Source organism: Pelobates fuscus, chromosome 3 (genome assembly GCF_036172605.1).
Source record: "Pelobates fuscus isolate aPelFus1 chromosome 3, aPelFus1.pri, whole genome shotgun sequence".
Classification (NCBI taxonomy): Eukaryota; Metazoa; Chordata; class Amphibia; order Anura; family Pelobatidae; genus Pelobates; species Pelobates fuscus.
Genome location: NC_086319.1, coordinates 400019495 through 400033695, shown reverse-complemented (window position 1 = coordinate 400033695; position 14201 = coordinate 400019495). Strand labels below are relative to the sequence as shown.

At 44.4% G+C, this 14201-nt stretch overlaps 3 non-coding genes across 3 annotated transcripts; all 3 read left to right on the top strand.

Annotated features, from left to right (window-relative positions):
* The first annotated feature begins 3652 nt into the window (after positions 1-3652).
* TRNAE-CUC (transfer RNA glutamic acid (anticodon CUC)) lies at positions 3653-3724 on the top strand. Its single transcript has one exon. It is a non-coding gene; the product is annotated as a tRNA-Glu (tRNA).
* Positions 3725-7908: 4184 nt separating this feature from the next.
* Positions 7909-7980, top strand: TRNAE-CUC (transfer RNA glutamic acid (anticodon CUC)). Its single transcript has one exon. It is a non-coding gene; the product is annotated as a tRNA-Glu (tRNA).
* A 2791-nt stretch (positions 7981-10771) lies between these two features.
* On the top strand, positions 10772-10843 carry TRNAE-CUC (transfer RNA glutamic acid (anticodon CUC)). The gene has a single exon. It is a non-coding gene; the product is annotated as a tRNA-Glu (tRNA).
* Positions 10844-14201: the final 3358 nt, after the last annotated feature.

The following is a 14201-nucleotide window of genomic DNA, read 5'->3' as shown; positions in this document are numbered from 1 at the left end:
CGATCTTGCTGCAGTCTAATTAAGGCGCATTGAGGAAATCTGTGTAAGAATGGACCTTGCTGACATTTTCAGTGCCTTAAAAGGCAAACGTTTGAATTGCACTTTCGCGTGGAAACCTTGAGCTTCTGGATACCACAAACTCGTTTTCTCACAGTTTCTAGCAGCTCACAGTTCCCTGTCGTCTAGTGGTTAGGATTCGGCGCTCTCAACGCCGCGGCCCGGGTTCAATTCCCGGTCAGGGAAAGTTAATCTTTTCCAGCAACAAGCAAATTGTGCCCTAAAAATACATAAAACCCCACAAATGTTACATCCCCTAATAGCCCTGATCTGGGTGACCAACATATCCAAAGATCACACATATCAGTTCAGGGGTTCAGGAATTTCCTGGAAGTCATAATTTTGACCAAGCATGCACATGATCCTATGCCCAAAACATTTCCATGAAATCAGTGCTAACAGTCGGTCACGTTTGGTAGGCTTTTACAGGTTTCCCTGCAGGGCCTATAATCTGTGGGTAGGAGGCTGGCAAGCAGGCTCCTGCAGGAGCTCGTGGCAAACTCACTTGGAGAGGGAGGAGAGCTATGATACGCCCAGGAAATGGAGATAACGAGATGGTTAAATAATGGTTGATTGAAGCTGTCAGGTGTAGCTCGCACTTTAATTTGAAATCGGTTTCCTTTTTGCCTTTAAAATAAGCGATCTTGCTGCAGTCCAATTAGGGCGCATTGAGGAAATCTGTGTAAGAATGGACCTTGCTGACATTTTCAGTGCCTTAAAAGGCAAACGTTTGAATTGCACTGTCACGTGGAATCCTTGAGCTTCTGGATACCACAAACTCGTTTTCTGACAGCTTCTAGTATTCTCAGTTCCCTGGTGGTCTAGTGGTTAGGATTCGGCGCTCTCACCGCCGCGGCCCGGGTTCGGTTCCCGGTCAGGGAAAGTTAATCTTTTCCCGCAACAAGCAAATTGTGCCCTAAAAATACATAAAACCCCACAAATGTTACATCCCCTAATAGCGCTGATCTGGGTGACCAACATATCCAAAGATCACACATATCAGTTCAGGGGTTCAGGAATTTCCTGGAAGTCATAATTTTGACAAAGCGTGCACATGGTCCTATGCCCAAAACAGTTCCATGAAATCAGTGCTAACAGTCGGTCACGTTTGGTAGGCTTTTACAGGTTTCCCTGCAGGGCCCATAATCTGTGGGTAGGAGGCTGGCAAGCAGGCTCCTCCAGGAGCTCGTGGCAAACTCACTTGGAGAGGGAGAAGAGCTATGATACGCCCAGGAAATGGAGATAACGAGATGGTTAAATAATGGTTGATTGAAGCTGTCAGGTGTAGCTCGCACTTTAATTTGAAATCGGTTTCCTTTTTGCCTTTAAAATAAGCGATCTTGCTGCAGTCTAATTAGGGCGCATTGAGGAAATCTGTGTAAGAAGGGACCTTGCTGACATTTTCAGTGCCTTAAAAGGCAAACGTTTGAATTGCACTTTCGCGTGGAAACCTTGAGCTTCTGGATACCACAAACTCGTTTTCTCACAGTTTCTAGCAGCTCACAGTTCCCTGTCGTCTAGTGGTTAGGATTCGGCGCTCTCAACGCCGCGGCCCGGGTTCAATTCCCGGTCAGGGAAAGTTAATCTTTTCCAGCAACAAGCAAATTGTGCCCTAAAAATACATAAAACCCCACAAATGTTACATCCCCTAATAGCCCTGATCTGGGTGACCAACATATCCAAAGATCACACATATCAGTTCAGGGGTTCAGGAATTTCCTGGAAGTCATAATTTTGACCAAGCATGCACATGATCCTATGCCCAAAACATTTCCATGAAATCAGTGCTAACAGTCGGTCACGTTTGGTAGGCTTTTACAGGTTTCCCTGCAGGGCCTATAATCTGTGGGTAGGAGGCTGGCAAGCAGGCTCCTGCAGGAGCTCGTGGCAAACTCACTTGGAGAGGGAGGAGAGCTATGATACGCCCAGGAAATGGAGATAACGAGATGGTTAAATAATGGTTGATTGAAGCTGTCAGGTGTAGCTCGCACTTTAATTTGAAATCGGTTTCCTTTTTGCCTTTAAAATAAGCGATCTTGCTGCAGTCCAATTAGGGCGCATTGAGGAAATCTGTGTAAGAATGGACCTTGCTGACATTTTCAGTGCCTTAAAAGGCAAACGTTTGAATTGCACTGTCACGTGGAATCCTTGAGCTTCTGGATACCACAAACTCGTTTTCTGACAGCTTCTAGTATTCTCAGTTCCCTGGTGGTCTAGTGGTTAGGATTCGGCGCTCTCACCGCCGCGGCCCGGGTTCGGTTCCCGGTCAGGGAAAGTTAATCTTTTCCCGCAACAAGCAAAATGTGCCCTAAAAATACATAAAACCACACAAATGTTACATCCCCTAATAGCCCTGATCTGGGTGACCAACATATCCAAAGATAAAACATATCAGTTCAGGGGTTCAGGAATTTTCTGGAAGTCATAATTTTGACCAAGCATGCACATGATCCTATGCCCAAAACATTTCCATGAAATCAGTGCTAACAGTCGGTCACGTTTGGTAGGCTTTTACAGGTTTCCCTGCAGGGCCCATAATCTGTGGGTAGGAGGCTGGCAAGCAGGCTCCTCCAGGAGCTCGTGGCAAACTCACTTGGAGAGGGAGGAGAGCTATGATACGCCCAGGAAATGGAGATAACGAGATGGTTAAATAATGGTTGATTGAAGCTGTCAGGTGTAGCTCGCACTTTAATTTGAAATCGGTTTCCTTTTTGCCTTTAAAATAAGCGATCTTGCTGCAGTCTAATTAGGGCGCATTGAGGAAATCTGTGTAAGAATGGACCTTGCTGACATTTTCAGTGCCTTAAAAGGCAAACGTTTGAATTGCACTTTCGCGTGGAAACCTTGAGCTTCTGGATACCACAAACTCGTTTTCTCACAGTTTCTAGCAGCTCACAGTTCCCTGTCGTCTAGTGGTTAGGATTCGGCGCTCTCAACGCCGCGGCCCGGGTTCAATTCCCGGTCAGGGAAAGTTAATCTTTTCCAGCAACAAGCAAATTGTGCCCTAAAAATACATAAAACCCCACAAATGTTACATCCCCTAATAGCCCTGATCTGGGTGACCAACATATCCAAAGATCACACATATCAGTTCAGGGGTTCAGGAATTTCCTGGAAGTCATAATTTTGACCAAGCATGCACATGATCCTATGCCCAAAACATTTCCATGAAATCAGTGCTAACAGTCGGTCACGTTTGGTAGGCTTTTACAGGTTTCCCTGCAGGGCCCATAATCTGTGGGTAGGAGGCTGGCAAGCAGGCTCCTGCAGGAGCTCGTGGCAAACTCACTTGGAGAGGGAGGAGAGCTATGATACGCCCAGGAAATGGAGATAACGAGATGGTTAAATAATGGTTGATTGAAGCTGTCAGGTGTAGCTCGCACTTTAATTTGAAATCGGTTTCCTTTTTGCCTTTAAAATAAGCGATCTTGCTGCAGTCCAATTAGGGCGCATTGAGGAAATCTGTGTAAGAATGGACCTTGCTGACATTTTCAGTGCCTTAAAAGGCAAACGTTTGAATTGCACTGTCACGTGGAATCCTTGAGCTTCTGGATACCACAAACTCGTTTTCTGACAGCTTCGAGCAGCTCTCAGTTCCCTGGTGGTCTAGTGGTTAGGATTCGGCGCTCTCACCGCCGCGGCCCGGGTTCGATTCCCGGTCAGGGAAAGTTAATCTTTTCCCGCAACAAGCAAAATGTGCCCTAAAAATACATAAAACCACACAAATGTTACATCCCCTAATAGCCCTGATCTGGGTGACCAACATATCCAAAGATAAAACATATCAGTTCAGGGGTTCAGGAATTTTCTGGAAGTCATAATTTTGACCAAGCATGCACATGATCCTATGCCCAAAACATTTCCATGAAATCAGTGCTAACAGTCGGTCACGTTTGGTAGGCTTTTACAGGTTTCCCTGCAGGGCCCATAATCTGTGGGTAGGAGGCTGGCAAGCAGGCTCCTCCAGGAGCTCGTGGCAAACTCACTTGGAGAGGGAGGAGAGCTATGATACGCCCAGGAAATGGAGATAACGAGATGGTTCAATAATGGTTGATTGAAGCTGTCAGGTGTAGCTCGCACTTTAATTTGAAATCGGTTTCCTTTTTGCCTTTAAAATAAGCGATCTTGCTGCAGTCTAATTAGGACGCATTGAGGAAATCTGTGTAAGAATGGACCTTGCTGACATTTTCAGTACCTTAACCCCTTAAGGACACATGACATGTTTGACATGTCATGATGCCCATTTATTCCAGAAGTTTGGTCCTTAAGGGGTTAAAAGGCAAACGTTTGAATTGCACTGTCGCGTGGAAACCTTGAGCTTCTGGATACCACAAACTCGTTTTCTCACAGTTTCCAGCAGCTCACAGTTCCCTAGTGGTCTAGTGGTTAGGATTCGGCGCTCTCACCGCCGCGGCCCGGGTTCGATTCCCGGTCAGGGAAAGTTAATCTTTTCCCGCAACAAGCAAAATGTTCCCTAAAAATACATAAAACCCCACAAATGTTACATCCCCTAATAGCCCTGATCTGGGTGACCAACATATCCAAAGATCACACATATCAGTTCAGGGGTTCAGGAATTTCCTGGAAGTCATAATTTTGACCAAGCGTGCACATGGTCCTATGCCCAAAACAGTTCCATGAAATCAGTGCTAACAGTCGGTTAAGTTTGGTAGGCTTTTACAGGTTTCCCTGCAGGGCCCATAATCTGTGGGTAGGAGGCTGGCAAGCAGGCTCCTCCAGGAGCTCATGGCAAACTCACTTGGAGAGGGAGGAGAGCTATGATACGCCCAGGAAATGGAGATAACGAGATGGTTAAATAATGGTTGATTGAAGCTGTCAGGTGTAGCTCGCACTTTAATTTGAAATCGGTTTCCTTTTTGCCTTTAAAATAAGCGATCTTGCTGCAGTCTAATTAGGGCGCATTGAGGAAATCTGTGTAAGAATGGACCTTGCTGACATTTTCAGTGCCTTAAAAGGCAAACGTTTGAATTGCACTTTCGCGTGGAAACCTTGAGCTTCTGGATACCACAAACTCGTTTTCTCACAGTTTCTAGCAGCTCACAGTTCCCTGTCGTCTAGTGGTTAGGATTCGGCGCTCTCAACGCCGCGGCCCGGGTTCAATTCCCGGTCAGGGAAAGTTAATCTTTTCCAGCAACAAGCAAATTGTGCCCTAAAAATACATAAAACCCCACAAATAGTTAAATCCCCTAATAGCCCTGATCTGGGTGACCAACATATCCAAAGATCACACATATCAGTTCAGGGGTTCAGGAATTTCCTGGAAGTCATAATTTTGACCAAGCATGCACATGATTCTATGCCCAAAACATTTCCATGAAATCAGTGCTAACAGTCGGTCACGTTTGGTAGGCTTTTACAGGTTTCCCTGCAGGGCCCATAATATGTGGGTAGGAGGCTGGCAAGCAGGCTCCTGCAGGAGCTCGTGGCAAACTCACTTGGAGAGGGAGGAGAGCTATGATACGCCCAGGAAATGGAGATAACGAGATGGTTAAATAATGGTTTATTGAAGCTGTCAGGTGTAGCTCGCACTTTAATTTGAAATCGGTTTCCTTTTTGCCTTTAAAATAAGCGATCTTGCTGCAGTCTAATTAGGGCGCATTGAGGAAATCTGTGTAAGAATGGACCTTGCTGACATTTTCAGTGCCTTAAAAGGCAAACGTTTGAATTGCACTTTCGCGTGGAAACCTTGAGCTTCTGGATACCACAAACTCGTTTTCTCACAGTTTCTAGCAGCTCACAGTTCCCTGTCGTCTAGTGGTTAGGATTCAGCGCTCTCACCGCTGCGGCCCGGGTTCGATTCCCGGTCAGGGAAAGTTTATCTTTTCCCGCAACAAGTAAAATGTTCCCTAAAAATACATAAAACCCCACAAATGTTACATCCCCTAATAGCCCTGATCTGGGTGACCAACATATCCAAAGATCACACATATCAGTTCAGGGGTTCAGGAATTTCCTGGAAGTCATAATTTTGACCAAGCGTGCACATGGTCCTATGCCCAAAACAGTTCCATGAAATCAGTCCTAACAGTCGGTTAAGTTTGGTAGGCTTTTACAGGTTTCCCTGCAGGGCCCATAATCTGTGGGTAGGAGGCTGGCAAGCAGGCTCCTCCAGGAGCTCGTGGCAAACTCACTTGGAGAGGGAGGAGAGCTATGATAAGCCCAGGAAATGGAGATAACGAGATGGTTAAATAATGGTTGATTGAAGCTGTCAGGTGTAGCTCGCACTTTAATTTGAAATCGGTTTCCTTTTTGCCTTTAAAATAAGCGATCTTGCTGCAGTCTAATTAGGGCGCATTGAGGAAATCTGTGTAAGAATGGACCTTGCTGACATTTTCAGTGCCTTAAAAGGCAAACGTTTGAATTGCACTTTCGCGTGGAAACCTTGAGCTTCTGGATACCACAAACTCGTTTTCTCACAGTTTCTAGCAGCTCACAGTTCCCTGTCGTCTAGTGGTTAGGATTCGGCGCTCTCAACGCCGCGGCCCGGGTTCAATTCCCGGTCAGGGAAAGTTAATCTTTTCCAGCAACAAGCAAATTGTGCCCTAAAAATACATAAAACCCCACAAATAGTTAAATCCCCTAATAGCCCTGATCTGGGTGACCAACATATCCAAAGATCACACATATCAGTTCAGGGGTTCAGGAATTTCCTGGAAGTCATAATTTTGACCAAGCATGCACATGATTCTATGCCCAAAACATTTCCATGAAATCAGTGCTAACAGTCGGTCACGTTTGGTAGGCTTTTACAGGTTTCCCTGCAGGGCCCATAATATGTGGGTAGGAGGCTGGCAAGCAGGCTCCTGCAGGAGCTCGTGGCAAACTCACTTGGAGAGGGAGGAGAGCTATGATACGCCCAGGAAATGGAGATAACGAGATGGTTAAATAATGGTTTATTGAAGCTGTCAGGTGTAGCTCGCACTTTAATTTGAAATCGGTTTCCTTTTTGCCTTTAAAATAAGCGATCTTGCTGCAGTCTAATTAGGGCGCATTGAGGAAATCTGTGTAAGAATGGACCTTGCTGACATTTTCAGTGCCTTAAAAGGCAAACGTTTGAATTGCACTTTCGCGTGGAAACCTTGAGCTTCTGGATACCACAAACTCGTTTTCTCACAGTTTCTAGCAGCTCACAGTTCCCTGTCGTCTAGTGGTTAGGATTCAGCGCTCTCACCGCTGCGGCCCGGGTTCGATTCCCGGTCAGGGAAAGTTTATCTTTTCCCGCAACAAGTAAAATGTTCCCTAAAAATACATAAAACCCCACAAATGTTACATCCCCTAATAGCCCTGATCTGGGTGACCAACATATCCAAAGATCACACATATCAGTTCAGGGGTTCAGGAATTTCCTGGAAGTCATAATTTTGACCAAGCGTGCACATGGTCCTATGCCCAAAACAGTTCCATGAAATCAGTCCTAACAGTCGGTTAAGTTTGGTAGGCTTTTACAGGTTTCCCTGCAGGGCCCATAATCTGTGGGTAGGAGGCTGGCAAGCAGGCTCCTCCAGGAGCTCGTGGCAAACTCACTTGGAGAGGGAGGAGAGCTATGATACGCCCAGGAAATGGAGATAACGAGATGGTTAAATAATGGTTGATTGAAGCTGTCAGGTGTAGCTCGCACTTTAATTTGAAATCGGTTTCCTTTTTGCCTTTAAAATAAGCGATCTTGCTGCAGTCTAATTAGGGCGCATTGAGGAAATCTGTGTAAGAATGGACCTTGCTGACATTTTCAGTGCCTTAAAAGGCAAACGTTTGAATTGCACTGTCACGTGGAATCCTTGAGCTTCTGGATACCACAAACTCGTTTTCTGACAGCTTCGAGCAGCTCTCAGTTCCCTGGTGGTCTAGTGGTTAGGATTCGGCGCTCTCACCGCCGCGGCCCGGGTTCGATTCCCGGTCAGGGAAAGTTAATCTTTTCCCGCAACAAGCAAAATGTGCCCTAAAAATACATAAAACCACACAAATGTTACATCCCCTAATAGCCCTGATCTGGGTGACCAACATATCCAAAGATAAAACATATCAGTTCAGGGGTTCAGGAATTTTCTGGAAGTCATAATTTTGACCAAGCATGCACATGATCCTATGCCCAAAACATTTCCATGAAATCAGTGCTAACAGTCGGTCACGTTTGGTAGGCTTTTACAGGTTTCCCTGCAGGGCCCATAATCTGTGGGTAGGAGGCTGGCAAGCAGGCTCCTCCAGGAGCTCGTGGCAAACTCACTTGGAGAGGGAGGAGAGCTATGATACGCCCAGGAAATGGAGATAACGAGATGGTTCAATAATGGTTGATTGAAGCTGTCAGGTGTAGCTCGCACTTTAATTTGAAATCGGTTTCCTTTTTGCCTTTAAAATAAGCGATCTTGCTGCAGTCTAATTAGGACGCATTGAGGAAATCTGTGTAAGAATGGACCTTGCTGACATTTTCAGTACCTTAACCCCTTAAGGACACATGACATGTTTGACATGTCATGATGCCCATTTATTCCAGAAGTTTGGTCCTTAAGGGGTTAAAAGGCAAACGTTTGAATTGCACTGTCGCGTGGAAACCTTGAGCTTCTGGATACCACAAACTCGTTTTCTCACAGTTTCCAGCAGCTCACAGTTCCCTAGTGGTCTAGTGGTTAGGATTCGGCGCTCTCACCGCCGCGGCCCGGGTTCGATTCCCGGTCAGGGAAAGTTAATCTTTTCCCGCAACAAGCAAAATGTTCCCTAAAAATACATAAAACCCCACAAATGTTACATCCCCTAATAGCCCTAATCTGGGTGACCAACATATCCAAAGATCACACATATCAGTTCAGGGGTTCAGGAATTTCCTGGAAGTCATAATTTTGACCAAGCGTGCACATGGTCCTATGCCCAAAACAGTTCCATGAAATCAGTGCTAACAGTCGGTTAAGTTTGGTAGGCTTTTACAGGTTTCCCTGCAGGGCCCATAATCTGTGGGTAGGAGGCTGGCAAGCAGGCTCCTCCAGGAGCTCATGGCAAACTCACTTGGAGAGGGAGGAGAGCTATGATACGCCCAGGAAATGGAGATAACGAGATGGTTAAATAATGGTTGATTGAAGCTGTCAGGTGTAGCTCGCACTTTAATTTGAAATCGGTTTCCTTTTTGCCTTTAAAATAAGCGATCTTGCTGCAGTCTAATTAGGGCGCATTGAGGAAATCTGTGTAAGAATGGACCTTGCTGACATTTTCAGTGCCTTAAAAGGCAAACGTTTGAATTGCACTTTCGCGTGGAAACCTTGAGCTTCTGGATACCACAAACTCGTTTTCTCACAGTTTCTAGCAGCTCACAGTTCCCTGTCGTCTAGTGGTTAGGATTCGGCGCTCTCAACGCCGCGGCCCGGGTTCAATTCCCGGTCAGGGAAAGTTAATCTTTTCCAGCAACAAGCAAATTGTGCCCTAAAAATACATAAAACCCCACAAATAGTTAAATCCCCTAATAGCCCTGATCTGGGTGACCAACATATCCAAAGATCACACATATCAGTTCAGGGGTTCAGGAATTTCCTGGAAGTCATAATTTTGACCAAGCATGCACATGATTCTATGCCCAAAACATTTCCATGAAATCAGTGCTAACAGTCGGTCACGTTTGGTAGGCTTTTACAGGTTTCCCTGCAGGGCCCATAATATGTGGGTAGGAGGCTGGCAAGCAGGCTCCTGCAGGAGCTCGTGGCAAACTCACTTGGAGAGGGAGGAGAGCTATGATACGCCCAGGAAATGGAGATAACGAGATGGTTAAATAATGGTTTATTGAAGCTGTCAGGTGTAGCTCGCACTTTAATTTGAAATCGGTTTCCTTTTTGCCTTTAAAATAAGCGATCTTGCTGCAGTCTAATTAGGGCGCATTGAGGAAATCTGTGTAAGAATGGACCTTGCTGACATTTTCAGTGCCTTAAAAGGCAAACGTTTGAATTGCACTTTCGCGTGGAAACCTTGAGCTTCTGGATACCACAAACTCGTTTTCTCACAGTTTCTAGCAGCTCACAGTTCCCTGTCGTCTAGTGGTTAGGATTCAGCGCTCTCACCGCTGCGGCCCGGGTTCGATTCCCGGTCAGGGAAAGTTTATCTTTTCCCGCAACAAGTAAAATGTTCCCTAAAAATACATAAAACCCCACAAATGTTACATCCCCTAATAGCCCTGATCTGGGTGACCAACATATCCAAAGATCACACATATCAGTTCAGGGGTTCAGGAATTTCCTGGAAGTCATAATTTTGACCAAGCGTGCACATGGTCCTATGCCCAAAACAGTTCCATGAAATCAGTCCTAACAGTCGGTTAAGTTTGGTAGGCTTTTACAGGTTTCCCTGCAGGGCCCATAATCTGTGGGTAGGAGGCTGGCAAGCAGGCTCCTCCAGGAGCTCGTGGCAAACTCACTTGGAGAGGGAGGAGAGCTATGATACGCCCAGGAAATGGAGATAACGAGATGGTTAAATAATGGTTGATTGAAGCTGTCAGGTGTAGCTCGCACTTTAATTTGAAATCGGTTTCCTTTTTGCCTTTAAAATAAGCGATCTTGCTGCAGTCTAATTAGGGCGCATTGAGGAAATCTGTGTAAGAATGGACCTTGCTGACATTTTCAGTGCCTTAAAAGGCAAACGTTTGAATTGCACTGTCGCGTGGAAACCTTGAGCTTCTGGATTCCACAAACTCGTTTTCTCACAGTTTCTAGCAGCTCTCAGTTCCCTGGTGGTTTAGTGGTTAGGATTCGGCGCTCTCACCGCCGCGGCCCGGGTTCGATTCCCGGTCAGGGAAAATTAACCTTTTCCCGCAACAAGCAAAATGTGCCCTAAAAATACATAAAACCCCACAAATGTTAAATCCCCTAATAGCACTGATCTGGGTGACCAACATATCCAAAGATCACACATATCAGTTCAGGGGTTCAGGAATTTCCTGGAAGTCATAATTTTGACCAAGCGTGCACATGGTCCTATGCCCAAAACAGTTCCATGAAATCAGTGCTAACAGTCGGTCAAATTTGGTAGGCTTTTACAGGTTTCCCTGCAGGGCCCATAATCTGTGGGTAGGAGGCTGGCAAGCAGGCTCCTCCAGGAGCTCGTGGCAAACTCACTTGGAGAGGGAGGAGAGTTATGATAGGCCCAGGTGTAGCTCGCACTTTAATATTAAATCGGTTTCCTTTTTGCCTTTAAAATAAGCGATCTTGCTGCAGTCTAATTAGGGCGCATTGAGGAAATCTGTGTAAGAATGGACCTTGCTGACATTTTCAGTGCCTTAAAAGGCAAACGTTTGAATTGCACTGTCGCGTGGAAACCTTGAGCTTCTGGATACCACAAACTCGTTTTCTCACAGTTTCTAGCAGCTCACAGTTCCCTGGTAGTCTAGTGGTTAGGATTCGGCGCTCTCACCGCCGCGGCTCGGGTTCGATTCCCGGTCAGGGAAAGTTAATCTTTTCCCGCAACAAGCAAAATGTTCCCTAAAAATACATAAAACCCCACAAATGTTACATCCCCTAATAGCCCTGATCTGGGTGACCAACATATCCAAAGATCACACATATCAGTTCAGGGGTTCAGGAATTTCCTGGAAGTCATAATTTTGACCAAGCATGCACATGATCCTATGCCCAAAACATTTCCATGAAATCAGTGCTAACAGTCGGTCACGTTTGGTAGGCTTTTACAGGTTTCCCTGCAGGGCCCATAATCTGTGGGTAGGAGGCTGGCAAGCAGGCTCCTCCAGGAGCTTGTGGCAAACTCACTTGGAGAGGGAGGAGAGCTATGATACGCCCAGGAAATGGAGATAATGAGATGGTTAAATAATGGTTGATTGAAGCTGTCAGGTGTAGCTCGCACTTTAATTTGAAATCGGTTTCCTTTTTGCCTTTAAAATAAGCGATCTTGCTGCAGTCTAATTAGGGCGCATTGAGGAAATCTGTGTAAGAATGGACCTTGCTGACATTTTCAGTGCCTTAAAAGGCAAACGTTTGAATTGCACTTTCGCGTGGAAACCTTGAGCTTCTGGATACCACAAACTCGTTTTCTCACAGTTTCTAGCAGCTCACAGTTCCCTGTCGTCTAGTGGTTAGGATTCAGTAGACTTGGGCATTCGTATTCGTACGAATGGATTTTCGTACGAAAATATGCATTTTCGGTCATTCTTCCGAATACCGAATTACGAAAGGCTATACAAACTAAAGAACGAACAAACGAATAGCCGTTTGCCGAAAATCTTTCGTTTGTTCGTTCATTCGGCTTTTTGAATTATACTCTGGGTGAATTTACATTTTAGCACCTCTGTGTAATGTATTGCAATGCAAACTACCGAACGAGAGCATACTACCGAATTCAAACTACCGAATTCAAACTACCGAATTCAAACTACCGAACGCACAAACCATTCGTGCTTTTTCATTGCTTTACATGGGGATGGTAGAAAAACGAATGAACTAATGAACTAATGAATGAACTGATTTGCCTCAATTCGTGTATTAGTTCATTCGGATGCCTTCTTGTATGAATCAAAAAGGAGGGGTATGGGAGTGAGCTGATTTTCATTTATCTAATCAGCTCACTCCTTTGACATGATGCTGTAGGGGCTTATCCAATGGTGAGTGCTTTATCGTGGATTTAAAAAATAACTAAACAGCAGTATAAAAGCAGGCAGTGGATCTTTCTATGCCCTTCTTTGACTGAGTTTTGTTGTTGACACACTGTGCTTCTGTGCTGTGTTAGCCTCATTGCTTGTCTTAGAGATTTTCTGTGAGTGAGTCTTGGTGTGCCTACCAGTTCTCACTTGTTGAATTTGAGTCTATTGCTGAGAATTTTTTATTTTATTTTAGTGCTTTTTGAGAGCTGTGCTGCTGTCAGTGTGCCACACGGTGCCTGGCTGGCACTGCCAGTGCCTGCCTTCCCCCCCGCTTGCTTACTGCCTACAGCAACCAGGTATTACTTTTTAAATCTTTTTAAATCTGTTTATTTTTATTTAATCAAAATTAATTAGCTTAAATTGATTTAGATTTAGAGTAAAGGTAGAATCAGTCCAGTACTTTAGCGTAGTGGGCCTGAGGGCTTCTGCCCTAGGGGTAGACTAGCTTGTTAGCCTAGAAGAAAAGAAATCTAGTTTATCTGTTAATTATTTTTAGCAGCAAAGTGGATTTTTGTTAAATTGATTTTACAGAGGTGCTGCGTCATTTTGCAGGCAGTCAGTATAAAAGTTAAGTAATATTTTTTTATTCAGTTAATAGAATTAGCTTCAGTTTTAATTAAAACATTTTATTAAGTTGATAGAATTATCTTCAGTTTAGACTATATATTTGTTGTAGTACAGTCTCTTTGTGCTTTGTTAGAACAGAAAACACACTAGTCAATCAAACAGTCTATTTTTGTTTTACATTTTTCACACTTTTAGTGTCATTTTCTTTTTGTGCTCACATCAGCATCAGCAGTGAAGTTAACTGTTCTGACTGCTGTTGTGAAGAAATTCCTTTTTTCATTAACTGATTTTTATTAGTTCAGTTAGTGTGTTTGTTTAACAGCAATCAGTGAAGCTAACTGGTTGCTGTTTTTATTTGGTTCATTTTAGTTTCTGATTGACTGTGTGACTGTCCTAACCTAAGCTTCAAGGTAGCTGTAGTAAACCTTTTATTATTTTATTTTTCTAATATTAGTAAATTTTTTCATACGCTGTTTTTTGCAGTAGTCGAGCAGGGAGCACTTGTTGTTGGCAGACAGTGCAGTTTTGTATAGTTCCTCAGAAAGCACTAGAGTGAAGAAATCTGCCTCAGTACTAGTGTCTCTATTTTTTTTTTTTTTTATCTGTGTTGATCTGTATATTAGCATAGCACCAAACTTCAAATAATCCTTTTTAATAAAAATATAAACGTTATTTTAAAAACACCACATAGTACATACATTACATTATCTCTTTCTTTTCTTTTCTTCAACTTCTTTTCTTTTCTTTTCTTACTATTTTAAAATTCTAAATGGATCCTCTTAAACGTTCATCCACTAGTAAAGTGAGGGAGGGTCAGTCAGCCACCACCACCACCAATACCACCGCCACCACCACAAGTAGTGGTAGTTTGAGTACGCAGCCTATGCGTCAGCCTAAGCGGTCAAGGAGTGCTGCTATGTCAGACTCACCACCTAGG